The 24066-nt window shown below is 49.6% G+C and overlaps 1 protein-coding gene across 3 annotated transcripts in view; it reads right to left on the minus strand.

Annotated features, from left to right (window-relative positions):
- The window catches only part of PPFIBP2 (PPFIA binding protein 2), a 159789-nt gene extending 136832 nt beyond the window's left edge, over positions 1 to 22957 (minus strand). For 2 of the 3 annotated variants that reach the window (XM_061148147.1, XM_061148121.1), the window contains exon 1: positions 22633 to 22957. The gene's annotated coding sequence lies outside the window, so the exon portion shown is untranslated. Of the gene's footprint in view, positions 1 to 13719; positions 13825 to 22632 lie in introns of all 3 variants that reach the window. The other variant, XM_061148139.1, reaches the window with a different exon arrangement.
- Positions 22958 to 24066: the final 1109 nt, after the last annotated feature.

Here is a 24066-nt window from a genome sequence, read left to right on the forward strand (position 1 = left end):
GAGCCAAGATCCAACAGACTCACCGAAGGGTCCTAAACCTAGGTGCAGGCTGGTGGTGCCAGCTGGCAACAATGGACAAATGCAATATTTCTTGCCTAGTGTCTTTTTCCCACTGTACCAGGTTAGTGAGTTATGTGTACTGGGCATTCCCAGCCACTCCCTGTTGGGCAAGTTCCAAAAGATCCCTAAGAATATCTGCGCTGGAGCCCGGCTCTGCTGAACCCACAGGAAGGAGTCCTTTTGCTTTCTGGCCCTTCCATTTAAAGCCCTGCCCAGCTCCTGTCACATGTCACTGCTCCTCCAACAGCCTCCTTTGGCACATCTGAACCCAGATGCTTCCACTTAGCATTTACCCAAAAAGCACTCACCCTTCTCACCAAACCACAGCCCTATAAATAGGGCTGCATGATCCCAAACAGCTCTTCCACCAATGTGTCATAGGGGACTCAGTCCCAAAGCTGAATATGATTCTCTGAAGAAAGGAATGAACAGCACTGGGTACTGAACCTCACCTCCAGACACCAGAGTCTGACTCCCCTCAGCTTAGCTGTTCCCCAGACGCAGGACTGGCATGCTTCTCTTCCTTGGAATGGCAGGCTTCTTCAGAGAAACACCACCCCAAAGACAGGAGCATGAGACACCACGAGCCCCGCCCACAAGGAGGAGCAAGGGGCCTGGTTGGGAAACGGGTGTGAGATGGTGCGAGGTTGTCAGGCTCACACCCAGACAGCACAGCGGACCCTCCAGGCTAAGGCACGGGGAAAGCTGACATTGAGTCTCCTTCAGTGCTTCTGCTTTACTTGCCTGACTGTTCTCACTTTCCATTTTCTACTCTTGACATTTCACCCCCAAGCTGGTCTTTTTCCCCAATTCAAGGATTTATTATTGTGGTAAAGAGGCCACAATAATCTCAGGGATCAAGGCCATGGGCCTTAAAGTGGGCCTGCCAATGAATGGCTTAGACAGATCTCAAAGGACAAAGGATACAGGTACTCCATCAAGGAGAGGGATTGGGAGACCAGGTGATGAGGCAGGAATCTGAGCTTTTGGGAGGAGTGGGATGGATAGCTGGACAGTGTCCAGGGGGCAGAGCATCACCAAGACCCCCACCAGTTTGGTTCTCAACACTGTGCTTAAGACAAGTACATCCGTATCCTCACTACAGCCACCCAGAGAAGTCGGGATGGGAGGTTCTTCTCCTTCCTGCCAAGAGTCTCAGAAGAGTCTGTCTGAGGGTGTCCCCTTCAAGGCTGGGATGTGAAGGATCAGCCCAGACAACAAACACCTCCCTCACTGGAAGATGTAACTGAGATCATGGTGAGCCCCACTCTGGCCAGCCACCATCCGTCAAATGATGGCAGTTCCCACCACGCTCGTGCAGTCTCCATCTAGCTGTAAAAGCCAGTCTGCAAGTTCACAGAGGGTTTCCTTCCTCCCTTCTACAGAGGCAGCAGCCCCTGTAAATAGACTGTGACATCATTATCTCATGTAATCTTCTTGGTAATATAGAATCCTGTGAGGGATGTAGTGCAGTTACCAGCCCCATGAACAAAAAAAGCATCTGAGATTACAAATATATTAAAACAGTGCCAAGGTCACACGGCTGAAGTTTACCCACAAGGTCCTGTTTTTCACCTAAGTCCGCACGTGCTCTCCTGGCCACACTGCCCTATCCTGCTGATTTGCTCAATGCAGTAAAGAGCTGGAAGATGGCAAAGTTGGTTTCCACGTCCAAACCAAAAGAGCTCAAACCACCTACAGACATGAGACTAATCACTGCTCTGTGATTATTCATGGGGACTCTGCCCATTGCCCACCTCCAACTCTGTTACAAGATAGTATCTTACCTGAGAAAAGACACACAGAAAATAGTTCTCATGAAAATGTACGACCCGCCCCCCCAAAATCAATATATTATTTCTTTTGGATTATCTATTTAACAAATACTATTTTCCCCGCTTTCATCAGTGAAACACTGTGGTAGATACCATGAGAGGAAGAAAAAGTGAATTTAAGACTATGTGATTTTTCTCCCCCAGACCACAAATCTTTCATCTCTAATCCATGTCAATTAGACTATGAAGGCTTCGTGTAGAATTTGGCCTCTATCTGGGATCTATGAGCCAAAGCTAACAAATTTTGTCTTTTGCCAATTTAGACTTCAGAAATTCATAAATTAATGGTCTAATTTTAAAGCAGCCATGGTATGCTTTTGTGAGAAGAAAAACATCATTTCCCTGAAATTCCCATCCTCTCTAAAATTAAGTTCAGATGGCAATTAACTGTGAAATGTCAATTCTCCGATGTCACTAGCTCAACAAGCAAGTTTGTATTAGTTTCAGGCACAAGTGGAATTGCAAAAATCAGCCATTTCCTGAGCATCTTATGGACAATGAGGTTCACCTTGTCATCCATTCATTCAAGCTGATCGACATCCAAGGGGAAGGTCCTGGGTGCCTGGCACCATGGAGACCCTGGGGATTTCCAGGGAAAAAGACAGACAGACAGACACACACACACACACACAAAGCAACAACACAGCAGGAGGTGTGCTCCTGGGAGAGGGAAGTTCAGCAGGCTCACAGCAGGGCAGCAGCAGGAGGAAGGAAGGACCAGTGCAGTGTGGGAAATCCTAGAAGGCTTCGTGGAAGAAGTGAGATTTCTCCAGGTGGACTGCAGGCATCGGTGCAAATACATTGCAAAACTAACGAGCATACCCTCAAGGTATGGGGAGGGATGGGTATACATAGAGCTCCATGTAGCCAGAGAACAACTGGGGAAGAGTGGCAGCAAATGAGCCCAGGACTAGCCTGTGAAGGGCCCCTCACAGGATCTCACCCTGAGAACTTGGCCTTTATCCATCAGACATGGGGAACCACTGACAGGAGCTACCTAGATGCTGCCTGTTCTTCTCCAACAATAATGCGGAAGCAAGCCAGGAACAGAGTACACCAAGGCTGTATATTGCAACCCTGCTTATTTAACTCATATGCAGAGTACACCATGAGAACACCATGCAAAATGCCAGGCTGGATGAAGCACACGCTGGAATCAAGAATGCTGGGAGAAATATCAATAACCTCAGATACGCAGATGACACCACCCTAAATGGCAGAAAGCAAAGAGGAACTAAAGAGCCTCTTGATGACAGTGAAAGAGGAGACTGAAAAAGCTGGCTTAAAACTCAACATTAGAAAAACAAAGATCGTGGCATATGGTACCATCACTTCATGGCAAACAGATGGGGAAACAATGGAAACAGTGACAGACTTTATTTTCTTGGGCTCCAAAATCACTGCAGATGGTAACTGCAGCGGTGAAATTAAAAGACACTTGCTCCTTGGGAGAAAAGCTATGACAAACCTAGAGAGTGCATTAAAAAGCAGAGACGTCACTTTGCGGACAAAGGTGCATATAGTCAAAGCTGTGGTTTTCCAGCAGTCTCGTACAGCTGTGAGAGTTGGACCATAAAGAAGACTTGTACTGAAGAACTGACGCTTTCGAATTATGGTCCTGGAAAAGATGCTTGAAAGTCCCTTGGACAGCAAGGAGATCATCAAAGCGTCAATCCTAAAGGAAATCCACCCGAATATTCACTGGAAGGACTGATGCTGAAGCTGAAGCTCCAATATTTTGGTAACCCGATGAGAAGGGCCAACTCATTGGAAAAGACCATAATGCTGGGAAAGATTGAGGGCAGGAGAAGAGCGGATGACAGAGGACGAGATGGTTGGATGGCATCACCGACTTAATGGATATGAACTTGAGCAAGCCCCGGGAGGTAGTGAAGGACAGGGAAGCCTGGCGTGCTGCAGTCAATGGGGTCACAAAGAGTCGGTCACAACTGAGTGACTGAAGAATAACAACGAAAGCAAGGACCTGGGGGAGGATCCTTCTCAGAGAAGCTCTCAGGGCTCAATGGAAGCCTCCTCTCGGAGTAAACCAGGCTATGGCAGCCTGGTCCCTCCCCTTCCCCACCTCAGGAATCCTCCAACACTCTCCCCAACTTCTCTGACTCACCTTCCCCTTCCACCACACCCTCATCCTGGACAGTGAGGATGGAGACCTCCTACTCTGGCCCATTTGCAGTCAGCATACAGGACCATCCCCTAAATCTCTGCCTACCTCTCTCCTCCCACACCCCCAGCTATACCAAACCTGTTCCCCGGTTCACTCTGCGTTCCAGATGTGAAGGTGGGGGTGGGGGGGAAGAGTCAGGACAAGTTGTGATCAGAGAGGCAGAGTGAGCTGGAGAGCAGGTGTTTCCCCTTCCTCCTGCTCACCGACATGAAACCACGCTTATAGCTCCATCAGATACTCTTGCACCCGATCTTTAACCTCGAACTTCCTTCCTCTCAGACTCTTCTTGAGCAAATAGCCATGCATCTTTAGAAACGGGATCCCTTAATTCCCTTTCCACCTCAAACCTCCCCTGCGTCCCCTCTGACCCCCTAATCTGTCACCCCTGAGGCCCAGCCTCTTAATTATTCCCTCTCTGGGCTGAATCCTCATCTCTACCCCGCTTCTGCTCTTTCCTCCTAAACCCTACAGACATCAAAGCCTCTGCCAACCTAAAACACTTCCTCGGCCTCGCATCCCACAGCTACCATTTCAAGCTCCTTCTCTGCTTCGCTGCCAAAGAGCTCACCTCCCACTCCCTCCTTGATGAGATTTCCACTTTCGCGCCTGATGGGCTCTCTCATCAGTGAGGTTTTTCAGTTCGGATTTCCCTGAGGGGCAGTACACGCAGGGTGAGATTAAAGCACAAGCTGGAGAACCAGACTGCCTGGGTCAGAATACCCGCTCCCGACCCTCACTGGCCATGCACAAGTCCTAGGGTAGGACGCCCGCTCTCTGGGCCTCCGCTTCCTCAGACAGAAGATGAGAAAAATAAAAATACTTCCTCAAAGGTGGTTGTGAAGGTTAAATGAGACCAGAGATCAGTCAGCATCGGCTGGGATCACCTTCCTTGGCAAACCCCAGGGACTCTCCTCCTCTGGCATTTGGGAACAACTCTTCTTGGGGTCCTTCCCTCACTGAATGTCCTGCACTTCAACTACACTCACTTCCCGGGGAGGGAGGTGGTGGGCAGTGGGGGGCTGATTCTTGTTTCCTTCTATGGTTTCCCCCTGGACAGACCATATTCCATCTCCATGGTTATAACTCATGTAACACTAGAACGTTCCCATAAGCTCCAGACCCAAATACCCAAATACTCACCAACTTTCTGGCTACATCTTAGCATTCCCTGAGATTCAGCATGACTGGAAACGCTCAGCATGGTCCTGCCCCCTGCTTGAGAGCTCCGAGACTCCTGGAACTGCATACCCTGAACTTCTTGGGGTTCTCCCCTCCACCTCCCGCACCTTCAAACAGAGGCCACGTCCCTGGGCCTCGCTCTCTGAAGGGTGCACTTCTCTGTCTCAACCTTCCCACTCCAGCTGGCCCAGCTGGGGTTCAGGTATTTAGAACTAGACACTGGAGGGCCTCCTCTCACCCGAGCAGTACCTGGCCTCTCCCATGGCAGTTCAAGCTCAGGAGTCTGGCATCCAAGCCTGATCCCAAATTATCCTAGACATAAGGTAAGGTAAGGTGAAGTTGCTCAGTTGTGTCTGACTCTTTGCGACCCCACAGACTGTAGCCTACCAGGCTCTTCCATCCATGGGATTTTCCAGGCAAGAGTACTGGAGTGGGTTGCCATTTCCTTAGGACAGTAATAATAATAATGGCTGCCATTTGTTGAGCACTCACCCTGCTTTGAGTTAAGCATGTATATGGTACTTTCTATCTCAATAGTCAGAACTGTCACTATCCAAATTTTATAGACAAGGAAACTGAAGCTTGGAGACACTAACCACCATGGTCGAATCACACAACCAGGGAGCAGATGACATGGGATGTGAACCCAGGCAGTCTGATCTCAAGGTCATTTTCTTTTTTTTTCTTCGGCTGTGGTGTATGGCATGCAGGATCTTAGTTCCCCAACCAGGGATTGAACCCGTGTCCCCTCCGGTGGAAGCACAGAGTCCTATCCACTGGACTGCCAGAGAGTTCCCTGGAAGGTCATATTCTTAATCATTCTGCAGCACTTCCTCTCCAAGCCTGGTCACTTCCAACTACATCTTTCTGAATTCCTGATACTCCAGCCACAGGAGAGCACGCTCATTTTGCCATGCCCTTTCATGTTGTCCCCTCAAGCTAAAGGTCCTTTCTCCAGTCTGTCCAACAGAACTAATTTTTTAAGGTCCAGATGATTCTCCTTCCTCTAAGATAGCATTCCCAGCACTACCTGTGCAAGAGAACTTCTGCAGAGACCCAGAGCACATGCTCACACCTTCATTCAGTTTCCATTTCGTGTTGCCATGGGGACAGCCAGTGGGAGGACCGTGCCAGTCTCTCCTGATCATTCTCACTGAGGGCAACTGAGTGTCTGGTTGGGGGGAATGCAAGAGGGAACTGAGCCGTCCAGCCCAGCCTTATCCTTCCCTCTGTTTCCAGGGCCGCCTTGCCAGAGGGAAGTGGTCCAGGAAGATCCCACACGCTGTGAGCAACTAAGCCCATGAGCCATAACTACTCAAAGCCGTGTGCCCTAGAGACTGCACTTCGCAAGGAAGAGTAGCTCCCACACACTGCCACCACACAGCAACAAAGACTCAGCACAGCCAAAAATTAACAAATAAATAAACTTACCTTAAAAAAAAAAAAAGATACACTGAGAGTGCTATGAGCCACACTCTCTAAACACCTTAATTAGCCCTGGAATTGACATCTTGGTCTCCACTTGTCTGACTCTTGGTCTTATTTTTTAATTAATGCCAAACTCAGAGGGCATTTAAGTGGTACACTTACCACACACACATCCACCCTGACAACCAGGGTCACCTTCAGTGAAGGATGAAGCAACAGTGCCCACAGAAGGACTGGTCAGGGTTGGTCTGTGGCACAGATACACCATCTCTGGGGGTACAAGCAGTGATCACTACAAGGCAGCCCCACGGCAGCCTGGGGTGACATGCCACCACCCACAGGGTGCCCTCTCTCTGGGAGCCTGGCTCCCGAGCCACCTGCAGATGACCTTGTAATTCACTTTCCCAGCTGTGGTCATACCAGGAAGGCGGTCTGGGAAAACAGGCATTCGTAGTGGCCACTGGATGACATCGGCCAAAGCAAATAAGTCTGTCGGTGTCTGGTTTATAGCCCAGCTCTGTCAGTCTGGTCAGCGTGAATCAGACCCCAGGCCACAAGTAGGCTCTGATGAAAGGAAGATGAGGGAGGGTGTCTGACCCAGCACACCGACCTCCCACTCCATCCTCACCTCTGTTCTCTCTCCGGTCCACACCCACCTGTCCCCGTAGCAGACAGAACTCTATCTCACTGACAGAAGCCTCTGATGGTAGGGAGCAGGTGGGGACTGTTTCCTCAGCCCCAGCACACACCGTTCAAAGACAGCTACCCTCTCAGCTCCTCTCATGGCAGAGAAAATGGACACTCACACACACACATGTGCACACAAATTTAGGCCCCGGGAAGAACAAATGGACATCAAGTCATTTCACCACCTGGACGTGATGGTAGACAGAGTCAGAGACATGCTGCAATGCAGCCTCAGCTTGAATACTTTCAAAAGTTTTATCTCAAAGATCACCCCATAAAAAAACAGAGCCAGTGAGAAGTTAGTGTTGACCCTGGGTTTTGGGTAAGCAGATTCATTAAACTATTCCTTCCACTTGTATGTATGTTTGAGGCTTTTTTAAAAGTAACACAAGTTTGTTTTCTTTAATCCACCGCTTAGGGATCTGGACTTTTCTAGAGAGTGACATCAGATTCTACCTTCCCTTGCTGGGGACCAACAGAACTGAGATATGAAGCTAAGTTCCTGACAATGCAGATGATGCTCCTTCTGCAGGACCGTTCAGCTTTCCTGAAAGTCCTCACATTTGAGCAAACTCTCACCCACCACCATCCAGACCCTCACTGTCTCTCATCTGGATTTCCAAAGCTGCTTTCCCTCAACTTCCTGCTTCTAGTTCACCCTTCTTCAACCCATCTTTCCCAGAGAAGGGAGGGTAAGTTTCCCGAAGCTCCTGATATTCCTCCTTGGCTCTCAGACCCTCATGGCTCTCCACTGTTTCAGAACAAAGCTGCATGCTGTAGCTCTGCCATCAAAGTTCTCAGAAAAGACCCACCTCCCCAGATGCACTTCTCACCATGCTCTCCATCACTTGCTGTTGTTTAGTCACTCAATCATGTCTGACTCTTTTGTGACCCCATGGACTGTGGTCCATCCAACCAGCTCCTCTGTCCATGGGATTTTCCTGGCAAGAATACTGGAGTGGGTTGCCATTTCCTTCTCCAGGGGATCTTCCCAGACCCAGGGATCGAACCTGCATCTTCTGCATTGGCAGGAGGATTCTTTACCACAGAGCCAACTCTCAGTCACTTCCTACTCCCTCAATACAGAAAGATTTTCCTGTTTCTCTGTTTCCTCTGTTTGGGACACTTTTCTCCATCTGAACATTCAAAACTCACCCATTCTAAGTCTTTATACAAATGCACCAACCTGAAGAAGCCCTTCCTGACACCCCTCCCCCAGGGCCCCAAGGTGCTAACTGCCTCCACTCTGCTCCTGACACAGTTGTACTCTCCTTTATCATCTCCCTTCTAGCTCTATTTATATGATTTCTCAATATGTCTGGCTCCCCTTCCAAATTAAGATGCTTGAGAGCAAAGAGGATGTGCTATTCACTTGTCTCCTCTCAGAGAACCACAACCAGTATCCACTTCCTTACTTTCACCACACCTGAAGTCCCCCTCTTTGTGGTCTGATACACAGAGGCAAAAGCAGCTCTGCCATTAGAGGAACCTGGCCATGATTGGTGTTGGCGTGGGCGAACTGATGAATACAATTATAGTCACAAAGCACCAATAGGAGAAGATGTAACTTCCCTTAATGGATGATAAAACCAGGCATTTCTCTTGATTCTATTATTCGAGAGTGCTAAGCAACGAGGAAATAAACAGATCTGAATTGGCAAGTTTTCTCTATCATCTAGAGTTTCGGGGGCTCATGCCTAACTTTCGCCTTCAGCCAGCTACCTCCTACGAACCTCCCAAGCTGCCTGGAGAGGAGCACAGGCCCCAGAATGTTGGCAGGCTCCTGGTAAATACTAATTGAATTAATCAACATTTATTCTGTATTTTGAAGCTTCATTTCAACATGTGTTAAAGAGTTTAGTTTTGAAACAATGCAATAGCTTTCCTTTTGTATATAAAAAGTTTAAACCAGTAGGAGACAACCAAAGAGTTCCTTAAAGACAGGACATGTGCACCAGCAACAGCCTGGCTCCTACCTCGGTCAGTGGAGAAGGGGGCTCTCTCTGTAGGCCCAGCTAGAGAGTGTTAGTGGAGGATTAGCAACTCTGTCTTCCCTGGAGGTCTGAGGGGACATGGAAATTGGGTGAAGACACCATCAGAACCCACTGCTGCCAGAGAGCATACAGGGAATAGTTTGGCCTGGACTGTTCTGGGCTGAGCCTTTGGATGAAGCCAATCACACTTCCTCCACTAGCTGGGCTGAGTCTACCTGTCTCTTCTGGTCCCTTGGCAGAACTAGCAGTGATGCCTCTCCAACCCTCATCATGACACCTGGCCTTGTTCACTGAGAATCTGGGAAACACCCTGTTATTGGGGACACCCTGGATTGTGTCCCCCTCTCTCAAACTCAGATGTTCAAGTCCTAACCCCTAGGATCTCAGAATGTGACTGTATTTAGAAATAAGATCTCTAAAGGGGGTAATTAAGTTAAAATGACATGATTAGGGTGAGCCCTAATCCAATATGACTGGTGTCCTTATAAGGACACAGACGGATACGGAGGGAAGACCTCGTGAAGACACACGGAGGAGATGACATTCACAAGCCAAAGCTTGGGGCCTCGGAAGAGACCAATCTTGCCGACTCCTTGATCTTGGACTCCTAGCTTCCAGAATCATGAGAAGAAAAAGTTCTGTTGCTTAACCCACCTAGTCTGTGGTTATTTTGTTAAGGCAGCCCTAACAAACTGACACACTCCCCAATATGATCTTGGGTACGTAACAGACGCCCCCACCTGATCTGGGAAGCATGCTGGGCAAACCTTTGGGAAGAAGGCAGTCTCCTCTCCAGAGTCATGGGTTTCTGTTCTCATCCACTGGTTTTCTCTTCCCTCTCAGTCAAAGACAGATGGCTTTGCATCTCCAGACCTTAAATAACATCCGGGTAAGGACAGTTTCTAGCAGTCCTTTCTCTCTTTGTAAGTCAGCTCTGAGTCGAGTCATGCCTAGGGACGAAGACCATTCAGTGAGACCACTGGTATGTTGTAGGTAGGAAACCCAAAGACCTCACAGCTTGACCAGCTGTCAAGCTGCATTCAAGGAGCCACGAGCCCTGAGCCCAGCCCTCTTCTCTTCAAGGCGATTCAACAATCCAGCGTTTGATGGGTGAAGGGAGGGGCTAAGCCAGTCCCCTTAACCGCAGCTCACCAGTCACAAGACACTTGCCACTCAGATCATTTCCCTCCCTCAAGGGCACTTAGGCCGGAGTGGCTCAGGGACTTTCCTAAGAAAAGCGATCCAGGAATCCCCCATCTGCACACACACTCACAGGCCAGCCGGCTGGGGACTGCCCTGCACCAGGTGTCGCCTCCCTGGGCATCCATGAGGTCTGGCTCCTGGCAGTCTGCCAGTCTGATGGCAGGGGAGTGGGAGCATCTATTATAGCTCCGGGGGGGCCTCTCTTCCACCTTTCTCAACCGTTCTTTTCCATCAAGCAGGGCCATTACTACCCCATGGGAGACACCCGAAAAGTTCCTTGATCTCAAAGTGGAAGGCGTGGAAGGCTGTGTGTTGTAAAGTGGCCACAGAAGGGGAAGGCAGTCCTGACACCAGAGGCCCAGCACCCGCCCCAATCCGGGCTCCAGGTCTTTGTGGCTCCTTCCTCCTTCTCCTGAAGGAGCAGAGCACAATGCAACAGAGTCCAGGCTTTGGAGTCAGACCGGCCTGGGTTTAAATCCTGGCTCCACTACTTAGAGCTGGGCTAGTTTCTGACCTGGGTAACACAGGTGAACCTCTAGGTTACTGTGTACTGGAGGTATTACCATCTGTCTCACACAGGGCTGGTCAGAGGGTTAGGAGAGGGTGCAGAGTCAACCACCTGGCTCAGAGCCTGGCCCCTCTTGGAGACCGTGTCCCCACTGTACTATTCCAGTTAGCCAAGACTCCTTAGCAGGGCCTAAATCATGGGATCAGGAAAAAATATATATGCAACATTTACTCCCTTTAAGAAACTGCCAAATCTCCTGAGGCCAGCCTGCAATTAATTAGGGGGACCCTTGGGTACAACATAGTGCACATGCTCTGGGCTTTCTAGGTCTCTCTAGCAGGGCCTTCAGAAGGTAAGGTTCCTGTTGATGACATGCTCACTCTTAGGGCACCTCGGCACCTTCCTCAGCCATTCTGCCAGTCCCACCCAGCACTCAGCTTAGGGAGGGGGAAAGGCAGAGTTTACGATGCTCAAGAGTCATCTGGAGGCAGGCACCTGTCGGAGAAGTTACAGCTGGGGAGATGGACTTGGGGGATCACAAACATGGAGGCTGAATTCCAGGGGTTGAGAAGAGGAAGGACCAAGTCCTGACCATATCCATGGAGCTGAAGGTCCCCAGCCCCAGGCACTGATGTCAGGCAAGCCCTTAGTAACTCAGAGATGGCCTTGCAAGGAGACAGCCAACTTGTACTGGTGTCCCAGAGAGGCCCACGATTGCTCCAGGGGACATCGCACTGTCACAGACACCTAGAGTCAAACAGGCAACACTCCCAAGTCACTAAGGAACAGTTTCCATACACGTGTGTAACAGGGATGCAATGAGACGCGTGCTTCATGTGGCCTGTAGAATCCTCTTGGGAATGTCGTTCCTCACTTGATTGTAACCAGACTTATTTGAAATTCTCTTTCAAGAGTTCCCTGGTGGTCTAGTGGTTAGGATTCCAGGCTTTCACTGCTGGGACCCAGGTTCAATCCCTGGTCTGAGAACTGAGACCCTGCAAACTGCATGGTATGGCCAAAAAAATTAAAAGTAAACCTTTCTTTGAAATGTAACTAATCATGACATGTGAGGCCTGGATTTGTGACCCTGGAGCAGCCCCAAACAGTTTCCCAAGTGCTCAGGATGAGCAGACAGGACAAGAAGGTAGAGCGCTGTCCCCCCTTAAGTGCCCTGTTAACACGAGATCCCAAGACACTGCAGCCCACATACACCCTCCTTAGCACATCGGCCTTCTTAGGCAGTCTCCTCTGGCTTCCTCCCTGGGCTGAGGGAAACCTTCTGATTAGAAGCCTGAAGGACCCCAGAACTGCCCTGAGGATAAAAGCTGGGTGTGGCTGCCAGGGCTGGGTCTGCGTTCTCAGCTCCAGGAGGGAGGCCGAAGTGGACAGGAGCGGCCCTGTGTAAGCTTGACTGATCAGCAGTGAGGACAGCTAACTCCACAGGACTAGAAAGAGCTCCCAACTTCAGCAGGCAGCCACCAGCAGCACCCCCTGCTCAGACCCTGAACATGACACTATGGGAACAATGCGAACGATGCTCCTTTCACACAGGTATCCCCGTGCCCACTCCACACCCCTGCACAGGCAGGCTCCCAGCAAACGCTTCCAGAATGGTCGGCCTCTCCTCTCCACCTCCACCGAGGCCACCACCCAGGTTTCTCTCCCACCCTCACCCCACTCTTCCAACCCACCATCTTGCTTAACATCCCTTGACAGCTGACACCATAGGGGTCCTAACAGGTGGGGTATAAGGAACTTGTTACTAAGGATAAGGCAGCTCAAGTCAAGAAATTTTTTGTATAAATTAGAAAAGATTTTGGCTTATCTTGGATTATATTTTGAGTGGGAGAGAAAATAGAAGAATTCAGCCAGGAAATCAGCAAGTGCCAATAGCGCTCAGGAAACATCAGTTTCTGTGACATCATGTACAACTGTGCAACCTCCTGCTATTTTAGAGATTTAATTTATAAATGTGCGTGTGCATGCAAGCTTGTGCATATATTATGTTGGGGCCAGTATACATCATGGCACCCTGGCGCTGTCTGCCAAGTGCTTCTCACAGGCTAATGCTGTCTGACCACCTTCCTGCCTCAACATGAAGAGCTGATCTTCCTGATAAACCTAAGACTCTGAATAATCTGAACTCTCAATGCGGTGGCACAATACAGTGGAAAGATCATGGGTTTGAGGATCAGGTAGATTGGGCATCAGTCTTATTTCAGCCACTCGTCAGCCAGGGAACTGTGGGAAAGTTACTATCCTGAGTCGGTGTCCTCCTCAGTTAGAGCCCTGACAGGCTCCTGTGAGATGCAAGTGAGCACACGTGATGCACGCTGCACGCTTAGTAAATGACAGTTCCCAGTCCCGCAACCCCTCACTAACCTCCCTCACTCCTCCAGCTCTAGTCAAACCAAACCACTGGCTGTTTTCCACTCACGCCCCTTAACTCACTATCCATGCCTTTCTTTGTACATTGCTTTTCCCTCTGCTAGATACGCCCTCCTTTACCTCCACAGAAAGGGGTGTCTCTGGTTCAATCTTCCTTCAAGACACACCTCAAGTGCCCTCTCCTTGGCAAGCCAAGTGCCCCAACCTCTCTTTTCTCTTGAGCATCCATTATGCTTTCTCTGCGGTTATTACCGTCTGCTTTGAGTGGGGGTACATTCCTTAGATTCCATCCAGTCAGGGGACATATTCTTACTCATCTTGTGTTCCCACCATAACAGCTCTCCTCATGGAAGATGACTGGAAAAAAAAATCATAAAAATGACTGAAATAATAAATGAGGTCACAAGTCTATTGACTCTAGGATACTTAGGAATTATTTGCAGCTAAGAGTTTTCCTAGATCCAGTGGGACAATGCTCATCTGGGGTCTTCCTTGGCCTCCTACCAGCCTTACCAGGCTCCCCTCCCTGCCACCCTGGACGGGACTGTGTGCCCGTCAGGCATCCACGTTGTGTAACCACAGCACTCTCCATCATCCCACCGCATGTCCCACCCAAAACCTCAGCCTACTTGAAGAAGGCCCTGCTGCCCACAGCCCTTCCCTGCCTCCTCTCGGGGCTGGGAGCTGGCTCTGTGGCCCAGGCTGCAGACAGTCGGTCGGAATTCCCAGTGTTGTGCCCGCCGCCCTACTGGACCTCTCCCTTCCACATCCGCCATTCCCTCTAGGATGCTGTGAGCTCAGTGTCTCAGACCACGTGGCCCTGGTCCTCCAGGTACCAGGACTCTGTGTTCTCAAAACCTTCAAGGAAGGGCCCGTGAGTCTGTGAGAGCCTTTGTGCCCCAGTCAGCCGGTCAGGCCAAGGCATCAGCAGGGAATACATGCAGTGCAATCACACTGGGATCATGGCCTCAAAAGTTCAGCCCACAAAGGCACATCCTCAGAGCCTTTGCAGTCTCCCAGCTCCTGCACTGGGTGGGACTTCAGCCTATGACCTGGGATGAAGAAGCTTCTTCACAGCTTCACGGCCACCCTTCCCCAGACTTCCACCTTGGTTCCCCACCACCTACATTGGCTGCACGTCACTACTTCTCTGCTCAGAAGACACCATTTCATCCCTCCAGATCCTACAGCACTTTCAGTAAGACCTCCAACCTTTCAACAAAGCCTGCCTCCTCTGTTATTTTTACGAATTCCTCTCTAGTCAATACTGGCTGGACAATACCCTCTACAGGTAGATTCCAATACATGCTCTAAAACAGTCACCTGGCCCTAGAGAGAAGCTTGAGTTCTTTGGAATTTCTTACATCATGTCAAACTGAAACATGCCTCTTCTGTAATCCTTTCTACCATCACCACCGTGACTCCTCAGTCCTGCTCTCTGAGCAACACAGAAGATGGCAGCTGAAATTCACAGTCACGACCCTTGTATTTCCTGTCTGTCCCAGGACCTTACAGGGCTTACAAGACAGGGATTCCAGTTTTGATGCAGTAAGGGGCTCTCCTCTACTGCTCCCAAAGTGTGGTGCCCAGGGAACCACCTCCAGGTGTGACCTGCCTTGGCCACTTCAGGGAAAAATAGGACGACCCCCTCCCCAGCAAGGTCTAAAGCCAGGACTTCTATTAATGCAGCCAAGCTAAGTCAAGTTCTGTGGGCTGTTTATGAGACTGAGTAAAAAATGCACAAATTGATTTTAGGAGCCTAAGGACAGGACTTTGCCTTTACCCCGCCACGTCCCATCGAGCTGGTTTGAGCTCTGAGCTCTCTCTGTTTGCTGTCCTTGTCCTGCACGTTGGTGACTGGCCATCAGCAATCAACCTGCCCGCTCACCCTGCCACGAACTCTTGCCTCCTGGACCTCCTGCTCACCTCCACTGTAGGGGTCACACCTGGAGGCCAAGATGATAATACTTGCCCTCTGAACTTTCATAATAAACCTTTGGGTGATGGAACCCACTCCTCTTGACAAAGTCTATTTGCCAGGCTTCCTGAGCCAAGGAGGCTAATAATGCCTCTTAGTACTTATGATGAGCCAAACACTGTAGCCAATATTTTTTTTTTTTTGTAGCCAATATTTAATACACGTCATCATCTCACAACATCCAAGTGAAATTGACCTATTATTGTTCCCATATAACAGGAGAGGAATTTCAAGCTCAGAGAGGGAGAGACTGGCTCAAAGAAACAGCAGCAGGTCTGAGAAGAGCCAGGATTTAAATGAAGGACTGTCTGAGCTGGCAGAGCCCTCAGAGATGAGGGAGGCCAAGTCCCCAGGATGGCGGACACCCGCCGCCCACCATACCCTTGTCTGGAGGGGATGGGTGAGGAGTCAGTTTCCTCGTCTCCAGCAGCAGGGCAACACATCTGTCAGAGGCTTTGTGCAGCTCCAGTGAGCCACACAGTGAAAACCTAGCCGGCCACGCAGGGCAGTGGTGCCTGCTGTTACCGGGAGAGCGTCATTGCATTGAAGAACCAGATGTCTTGGCTGGTTGCAGGAAGAGCTTATGTAATAAAACTTTCTCATGACAAGGAGCCGAGGTCAGGTGTCAGAGCCAAGAACTACTCCTTTGCTTTGGTAAAATGTCGAATTAAAAGAATTCTCCCTTCTCATCCGAATTTGAGTTCTAACTTCTCCCTACCCCCTCCCTACACTAACCCTTGCTCCCCTGTCCCCTCTCCCAGTTATTTACTGAATTTGGAGTTTGAGACCACACATCCCAGGATGCCTGAGACAGTCCGGTCATCCCAGGATCCCATCCAGCTCAGCATCTGCCTCCTCCTTTCACTCTCAGAAGTGTCCCAGTTTGGACAATAAATTAAATTGAATATTCTGGAAACTTACACACACACACACACACTTTCCTTCCCTGGCACCTGTTCCCCTCGCATAAATGGGAATAACACTGCCCGCCTCAGGAGACTAGCTCTTTGTAAAACCCATCAAAGCCAGAAGTTCCTCTCTGCCTTCCCTCTGGAGGCAGTTTTCTGAGGCCAGTCTACACACAGCTCTGTTTCATCCAGGAAGCAGTTCAGTGTCAAGCTAGCTGTTCATGCAGAAACCTCTGATTTGGGGAAACACAGCCTGTTGTGGGAAGGAAACAGTTGCCCTGAAGAGAGGAGTTGTCATGTGTGCATGCAAGGAACAAAAGTAACCTGTTTTTGGTCTTCCAAACCTGAGCTGTGGCTCTGCCCTTCTCTGCTCCCTTAGTCCCTACAGAAGATCCCCTGGTTCCTACACAACTCTCTCTCTCTCCCTCTCTCTCACATACATACACATACTGTCAACCCAAGGAGTTCCTTCTGGTGGGCTCTCTGGACCCTTCTATCAGGAGCAGGTTGGAAACATTTGCTCAGAAGACCTCTCAGGTCACCCCAGTGCAGTCAAAGGAATGATCCTCCTTGTCAGAGTGCTCCCTTCCCAGCTACAACTGAGTGGGCTCTTCCAACCATGCTCATAAGGCACTGTGCATTTACGTCTTTAGCTGGGGGTCTGGGCGGGGCTTCTGACTATGCCCACCAAAAATGCCCAGTGACCAGCAGGCACTGGTGTCTCTGAACCAGCAGAGCAATCCTGGGATTTGGGTCACTTCCTTGCCTACACTATCCTCATCCTGGGGGAAACAGAGGTGCTCAGAGCGTGGCCCTGAGAGGTGAGGGAGTGGCTGAGACAGGGTCAGTTCCCCATAGCCTCACCTGGGTCGACAGCCTCTTCCTGGAGGTTTGTTAGCAGGCCTGCCACCCACTTGACTCTGAATAAGCTGTTTCAGAGACAGGGACAACTCAAATATCCAGTCTGCAACCTAGGGCTGTCACTGATACTTTAGCATGGGTGAGCAGGCTCATGCACACACTTTGGTCTCAGTAAAATACAAACACACTCAAAACAAGATGAAATAGAAACTTGTCAGACCCAGCTACATAACTCAAAAGAAGCAACAGTCTTGCAAGTTTGACTCAAAGTTGAATCCCGGCATTTCTTGTGTCTTTGTTTTTATTGGGCAATTATCATATGCCAGGAAATCATCTAAAGGCTTCACACGTGTTAACCCAGCTCTGCCTTAGCAAATCGAGGTAACCACTGTGTCACGGCAAAGGTAGGACTCACCCTGAAAGGCTGGGGAGCCTGGCCAGGCAGAGAGGCGTGGAAGGGAAAGGGAAGGAGGGGAGGAAATCCAACTTCAGGGCCACTGAGTCTCTTGGCAGCAGTGCAGATTCTAGACAAGGCCCTCCCTCCTTATTGGACAGCTCTGTCCCTCACTCAACCATCTAAATCCCTGTTACTGGCCCTACACACAGGTCTTTGCTTATAAAAGGTTCTCAAGGTTGACTGCCTTCCCCAGATAGGTGTCCCCACCACCCTCACTCCAATACTACACAGGCAACTTCTCATAACTGTTTGGATGTGTCCCTAAAACTTGCTGGCCATAAGGAGGGGGCAAGGTGGGGGATATTTGGGTCCTTGGAATACATCTTTCCATGGAACTGATTCTTGCATTCCCAGAAAAACCATTTAATACCCATGTACTTGCATTAAGCACAAGTATAAGAGTGCTGATACCACAAAGCACTCCCTACTTCCCATCACCACAAAACAGAAAGATCTCATGAGCCTTCACACCCGCAGTGGCTTTAGCTGCTACAGACACTTCCCTCTGAGTCTTTGACCTTTAAGTCTCCAGCCTTAGCTGTTCTGCAAGCTGAATTTGCCCCAAACCTGGTCTCTTTCTCATTTTTCATTGCCTAATGGAGTGTCCATCTGGACTTTCCGATAGCGCTCATCTGTTCAAACCCACTGAGCTACATAGGACAGAACCCAGGGCCAGAGGGCCAGAAGGCCTGATTTTTGCCACCAGCAGCTGGGTGACCCTGGGTAGGTTTCTTTGGATGTCATCATCCTCATAGGTAAAAATATAGGGAGCATGCGAGAAACTACCCAAGGCTCCCTCCTAACTCCAAAGGGAGTCAACCACCCTCATCCCCCTTCCCCCTTCCAAGGAGCTCCTCCATGCTCTCTTGCTGCTAACAATTGCTTCATTCTTCTCCCAGCAAACTAGCACAAAATGTCAGTGTCCAGTTTGACTCTTTTCTCTCTCCCTCAAATCCAATCAGTTACCAAATCCTGCAGGATTTCTTGGCAAGCTCATTCACCTCTGTTCCCTCCTCTCCACCCGTTGACTTGATTTAGGTCCTAAAGTACCGCAATGGGTTATTCCAACAGTACATTCTCATAAACCCCTCCCTGTCTCTCCAACATACCCTTCTTAGCCTGGAATCCTCCTGAAAGCACAGCCTTCACCTAGTCTCAAGGTCATCGACATTACATTTAAATTCTTTAACTTCAGCTTTCAAGACCTTCCAGGATCTCTCCCCAGCCTGAGACTCCAGCCTCACGTCTCCCAGAGTCCCCTCCCCATCCTACCCCATGACTACAGCTCTGCAGGTCACTCATCAGGCTTGTCCTAGTCTTTCAGGTTCTACTCTTGTTCCTTGCCTTATCTCCAGCACAAAACCATCTGCCTTTTCCCCTTTTACTGAGGTCAACACTGCAACACCAGCCAGCTCAAGGCCCTTGTCTTCCACAAACTCTTCCTCAATATCTGCTGAGTGTTGGGTGGAACATAAGGGCTGATGCAGCCCCAAGGCAGCTCAGAGTTTGGAGAGAGTGTGGACAGAGACATGCAAATGATGTGCATTAAGTACCAAAGCAGAGATCTGTACCAGATGCTATAGCAAAAATGACTTGGGGGTTGGGGAGGGAGAGGTGTTTCAAGACTTTGATCTGCCTCCTGAAGGATTAGCAAGAGTTCACGCATCTTGAAGAGCAGAGACAAAAGGACTTCCCAGGAAGAGAAAATAGTGTATGTAAAGGCAGAGAGGCACAAAATGTAGACATTTTTAAGCTACTCCGCTTGGGGAACAGTGGAGATACAGCTGATGAGTCTAATTATTGCCAGCCTCTGTGGAACTCTGAATGCCAAACAAGGATGGTATACTTTATCCCTTTCAGAGGCAAGCCTATCCCATTTTGTCTATACCTTCCATCTACAAATGTGTTACAGAAGCCAAGGTCACTACACAACATGTAACATGATGACTAAAAGCACTGTGCACAGTGAAAGCTGGGTTCTCATGTGCATAAATGTATTTGTGACTGACAGAGGAAATCGAAGTAAGAATTATCAGGAAGCACCATAGTAAGGATTACCCAGGAGCACTAAATAGAAATCATAAATTTCCCGAAGATAAAGCTGAGAGTGAGCAGCACCCTGGAACTCTCAAAGCCTTGAGGAGATCTAGGTCTAAAGGTAAACAGACGCTCTAAGATGGCATCTCCTAGCAGAGTATTCACTGCGTGAGAAAGAATGGCCCTCATGAAGATCTGCAAGACCTGGCTTTCAAAGTCTATAAAGGATACAGCCCACCCTTCTGGGACCAGCAGTGGATTCTGCAAAAACTGAGACACAGAGGTGTCATCAAGTGTTGAAACCAAAGAATGATGCTAGGAAAACAAGTGTAACTGCTCTGAGGAAGGAGGAAGCAGGAAAAATAGTGACTCAGGAAAATACAAAGCTGCCAAGAGTTTCAGCCTAGCTGTGCCCACACCAAGTGATGACAGTGTGACATCTTTTTTTTTTTTTTTTCCTGAGTGATACTTCTTGAATGAGGGTGCTCAGTCTGGGAACTTAATAAACCTTTAAGTTTATTGCCTCAATGTTTAAATGCCTCAACGGTGCTGTTCATATTAGCTATTCCTCCCCATGTTTTGCAAAAGGGGATCCACCAGAAGATTTCAAGCAGAAGTGTCATGAACAAATCTATGTATCAGGAAGGAAATGTTTTTGATAGCCAAGTGAAAAACAGCTTCCAAATATTACCACAAATCTGACAGTCTAAAGGCTACGCCATTCCTTGTCCAAAGCGCAATTCTTTCAGGACTGTTCCTCCCTCCTCACTTCTCCATCTGGCCCCCTAGCCCATAGATTCTCTCTAGTCTCTCCTACCTGTATCCTCTCTGGGGTCCAGCACAGGCCCTAGTCACTTCTATCTTAATTGATCTTCCACTGGGCTTCTCCAACCCCAGGGTCTCTTACCCAGCAGTTTCTACTTGGCCTTCATCAGAATCACAGAGGAATTTGGTAAAAACATGCCAGACCTACTTAATCTGAGTAATTTAAAAACTCCCTAGGCAATTCTGAGGCTCAGCCAGGTTTGCAAACTGGTTTTTTTTTTTTTTTTTTTTTTAAATCCTTGCTATAGATAAATGAAGGGGCTGCACTGCTGAGAACTTCTGAGAAATTCAGAATGTCAGGTTCCACCCCGACCTAGGAACCAGAATTTACATTTGAACAAGATCCCCAGGTGACTCTTAAGCTTGTTAAAAGTTGAAAAGCACTGCTACCAAGTGTTGCCAGATCATTCATTCCACAAATATTTACTGGATTTTCTCCACTGGGCCAGAGGTTAGGGAGGCTGAAAGGGTCAAGGGGCAAGGTCCCAGACTTTAAATTCAGAGAACCATCAATCAATCTCCTGCTTAAAAGCCATTATGGAGGCTCATGATTTCAAAGCCCAGACTTCTCCACCTGGCCTTCATGGCCTGCTGGGAACAGGTTTCTTCCTCAACACCAGCTTTATTGTCTCTCACCTGTCACTGGAGCCAAGCTGGGCCACTTGCCACTTCTCAGGCTATGAAGTGCTTGCCTGCCTACACAGTTCTCACAGGGCAGGTCACACTCTACCTACCTCTGCCTGGAGAAATCCTTCGAGGTCCATGCACGTGTCACACAACAGGACCATGCACGTGTCACCCCCTTCCTGAAATTATCCCAGGTTTTACGAAGTCAGATGAAAGATAAATTCCCACAATGCGTTGCTCTTACGTCCTTCATAGTATTTATTTCATTCTATTTGTCAGGCACCTGTAGCACATAGCTGAACCAGTAAAAAGACCATGATGCTGTTTATCTCTGTAGTAGCAATACGCTAATAACTGGCACATCACTGAATCTCAAGTGATACTAACAATAATGTATTAAGTAAAAATTATGAATGAGTGTAGTAAAAGTTCACCAGTCCCCCTCATCTCCCACTTCAAAGTCATCTAAATATGAATTTAAGCAGATTACATACAGACTACCTAAGCCTCAAGTAAAAAAGAAATAACCTCTAAATCAAGTATTTTTTTCATGTAGTACAAATAACAAAGACTGAACACGCAGAAGATGAACTTTGTGTACAGCCAACTGCCGTTGTTGGGCATTAAACTTCATAGAATGCAACATACAATTTGGTAACATTGCAGATTTGTAGTATAATTGACTAAGGAACTGGGAGAAAGAGATATGAGACAGGAAGTGAACAAAAATATACAAAGGGAGACATATCTATACTAAACATCCAGCTGCTCTAAAAGTAAAAATACTCTGGATTTGTTTTTTAAGAGGACTAAATGCTGGCTAGAGTGCCTGTTTTGATCTTATGCACATTTTGGAAGCCCTAGTCTTTAAATATATAATTTATTTTCATCTGAGGAACAACTGAAGGTCTGGAGTCAGGATGTCATGAAGGAGATGAACCCTCTTTCAAACAGAACCATCCCCGTCTTGCCGTATATTGGGACGCTGTGGCTTGAGGTTTGGAAAAGCATGTTGCATTTTTCCAATTAGAGTACAGAGTTGATTTCAGCTAAGGCGTTGTAGCTGGACGCACGCTCTGTGGAACACCGATCTGCTTGGGCAAAACGGACCGTAAGCTTCCCGACCACCTTGGGCTATCTCTAGACTACGCCGCCGCTCCAACAGACTGAGCAGAGCTCTGACACACTACACACACACAACTGGGATGACCGGCCACCCTGCGCATCTCCAGGCCATCCCGGCACCTGTAGGGGCGCGGACACTCCGTAGACTCCGGACAGGACTGGGAGGAGACGCGAAGCAAATCCCCAGGAGTTATATTCTCCCAATCTGGCAAGAGAAGGGGAGGAGGGTCCGCGCCCTCGCGTCTGGGACACACTCGGGGATCTCGGTTCCTAAGGCAATTCCCCTGCGGGGGCTCCCAGTTCAGCCTGCGCAGTCGGCCCGGGGGGCGTGGGGAGAACCCACTGACCTGAGTGCGGGGCTCCTCTCCGGACAGCTCAGGTGTGCGGGCCTTTCACTTGTCCCCCCACCTCCGAACATGAGAGCCGAGAAACGAACAGCAGGCTACTGACCCACCGACCAACTAACCGACCAACCAGCGGACCGACCGGCAGCGGCCGCGTCCGGAGCCCACGTGACGGGGGCGGGGACCCACGGGAGACTCGGGAGGCTCGTCCCGGAGCGCCAGCTCCCAGACCGCCCCACCTTCCCCCGGGACCGCCCCTCTGCCACGCCCCCTCCCTCTAGGCTCCGTGGCAGCCCGCAGGGACCCAACCGCCAAGAGTTCTAGTTCCTTAGAGACCTGACTCGCCAACCCCGCCCCTTCGGACCTGCTTAGCCCCCGCCGGTCCAGCCCCAGCCCCGCCCAGCCCCAGCTCCGGCCCCGCCTCCTAAGCCGACTTTACCGTCCCCCTAAGCCCCGCCTCCCTCTGGCGGCCACGCCCCTCAGAGCCCCGCCCCTGCTCTTGTCACCTCCTTCTCCAGCACCCTTCCGGCCCGGGGTGACGCCTGGCGGTCCTCGGCTCCCCGTTCCCTAGGCTTCTCCGGCCCTTGAGCACCGTTCCTTGGCCATAGGGAATAAAAGCGAAAAGCAGATAAGGGAACTTGTGTCGAGAATTGCAAAAAGAGATGTCACAGAAAGAATGTTTTAGAGGCGGTCCCAGCGCAGCAACCGTTGGGTGTGCGGACTTCTGGGCCCAGGCGATCTAGTTCAAATTGAGGTTGGCCTGAAGGCAATCTCACTTCTTGTCTCTGAGCGCCCCCAGTTCGGAAGACTGAGTCACCCTAGGATCTGGCCGCTCTCGAACCCCGCGACCTGGAGTGGAGGTCCCTCTAGCGGTCAGCGCCAATCAAAGGCGCCGGCACCCGCTCTTGTGAACAGCTGGGGAGGAGCAGTCCCCTCCGGTGCCCAGCATTTAGGCGGGGGTTCCACAGGCACAACAAAAGCTTTGCTGAGCATAGGAATGGACTGTAGGATCGGGGCAGGACTGGGCCTTTGGGAACCTAGTTCAAGGCCTTCCCCCGGTGTAGGGCGTGAATCCCCTTTGGTGGTACTGCTATATTGTTGCCCTGTCTGGGCCCACAAGACTTGGTTGCTCAGTTCAGCGGATTAAAATCCCTGTGGGCCTCAGATGGCATCGACACCAAGGACTCTGGCATAGTCCCCAGTTCTGGCAGGAGTCACTACCTCCCTATCCTGTTTTTATCTACATTTCTACAGGCTGGATTGTTGATCAACTCCACAGGACACATCTTTTTTTATATTATCCTGATGGTCTGAAATTACTAGTGTGCCCAGAAGACTTGTACATGCGAACAAAACTTAAGCCACTCTGGCAAACATGAGACTCTAGTCACTGCAGGAACCTGGCCAGAGGCAGGCCAAGGGCAAAGTCAGCAGAGG

This window comes from Dama dama, chromosome 1, assembly GCF_033118175.1.
Source record: "Dama dama isolate Ldn47 chromosome 1, ASM3311817v1, whole genome shotgun sequence".
In the NCBI taxonomy this organism is placed as follows: Eukaryota; Metazoa; Chordata; class Mammalia; order Artiodactyla; family Cervidae; genus Dama; species Dama dama.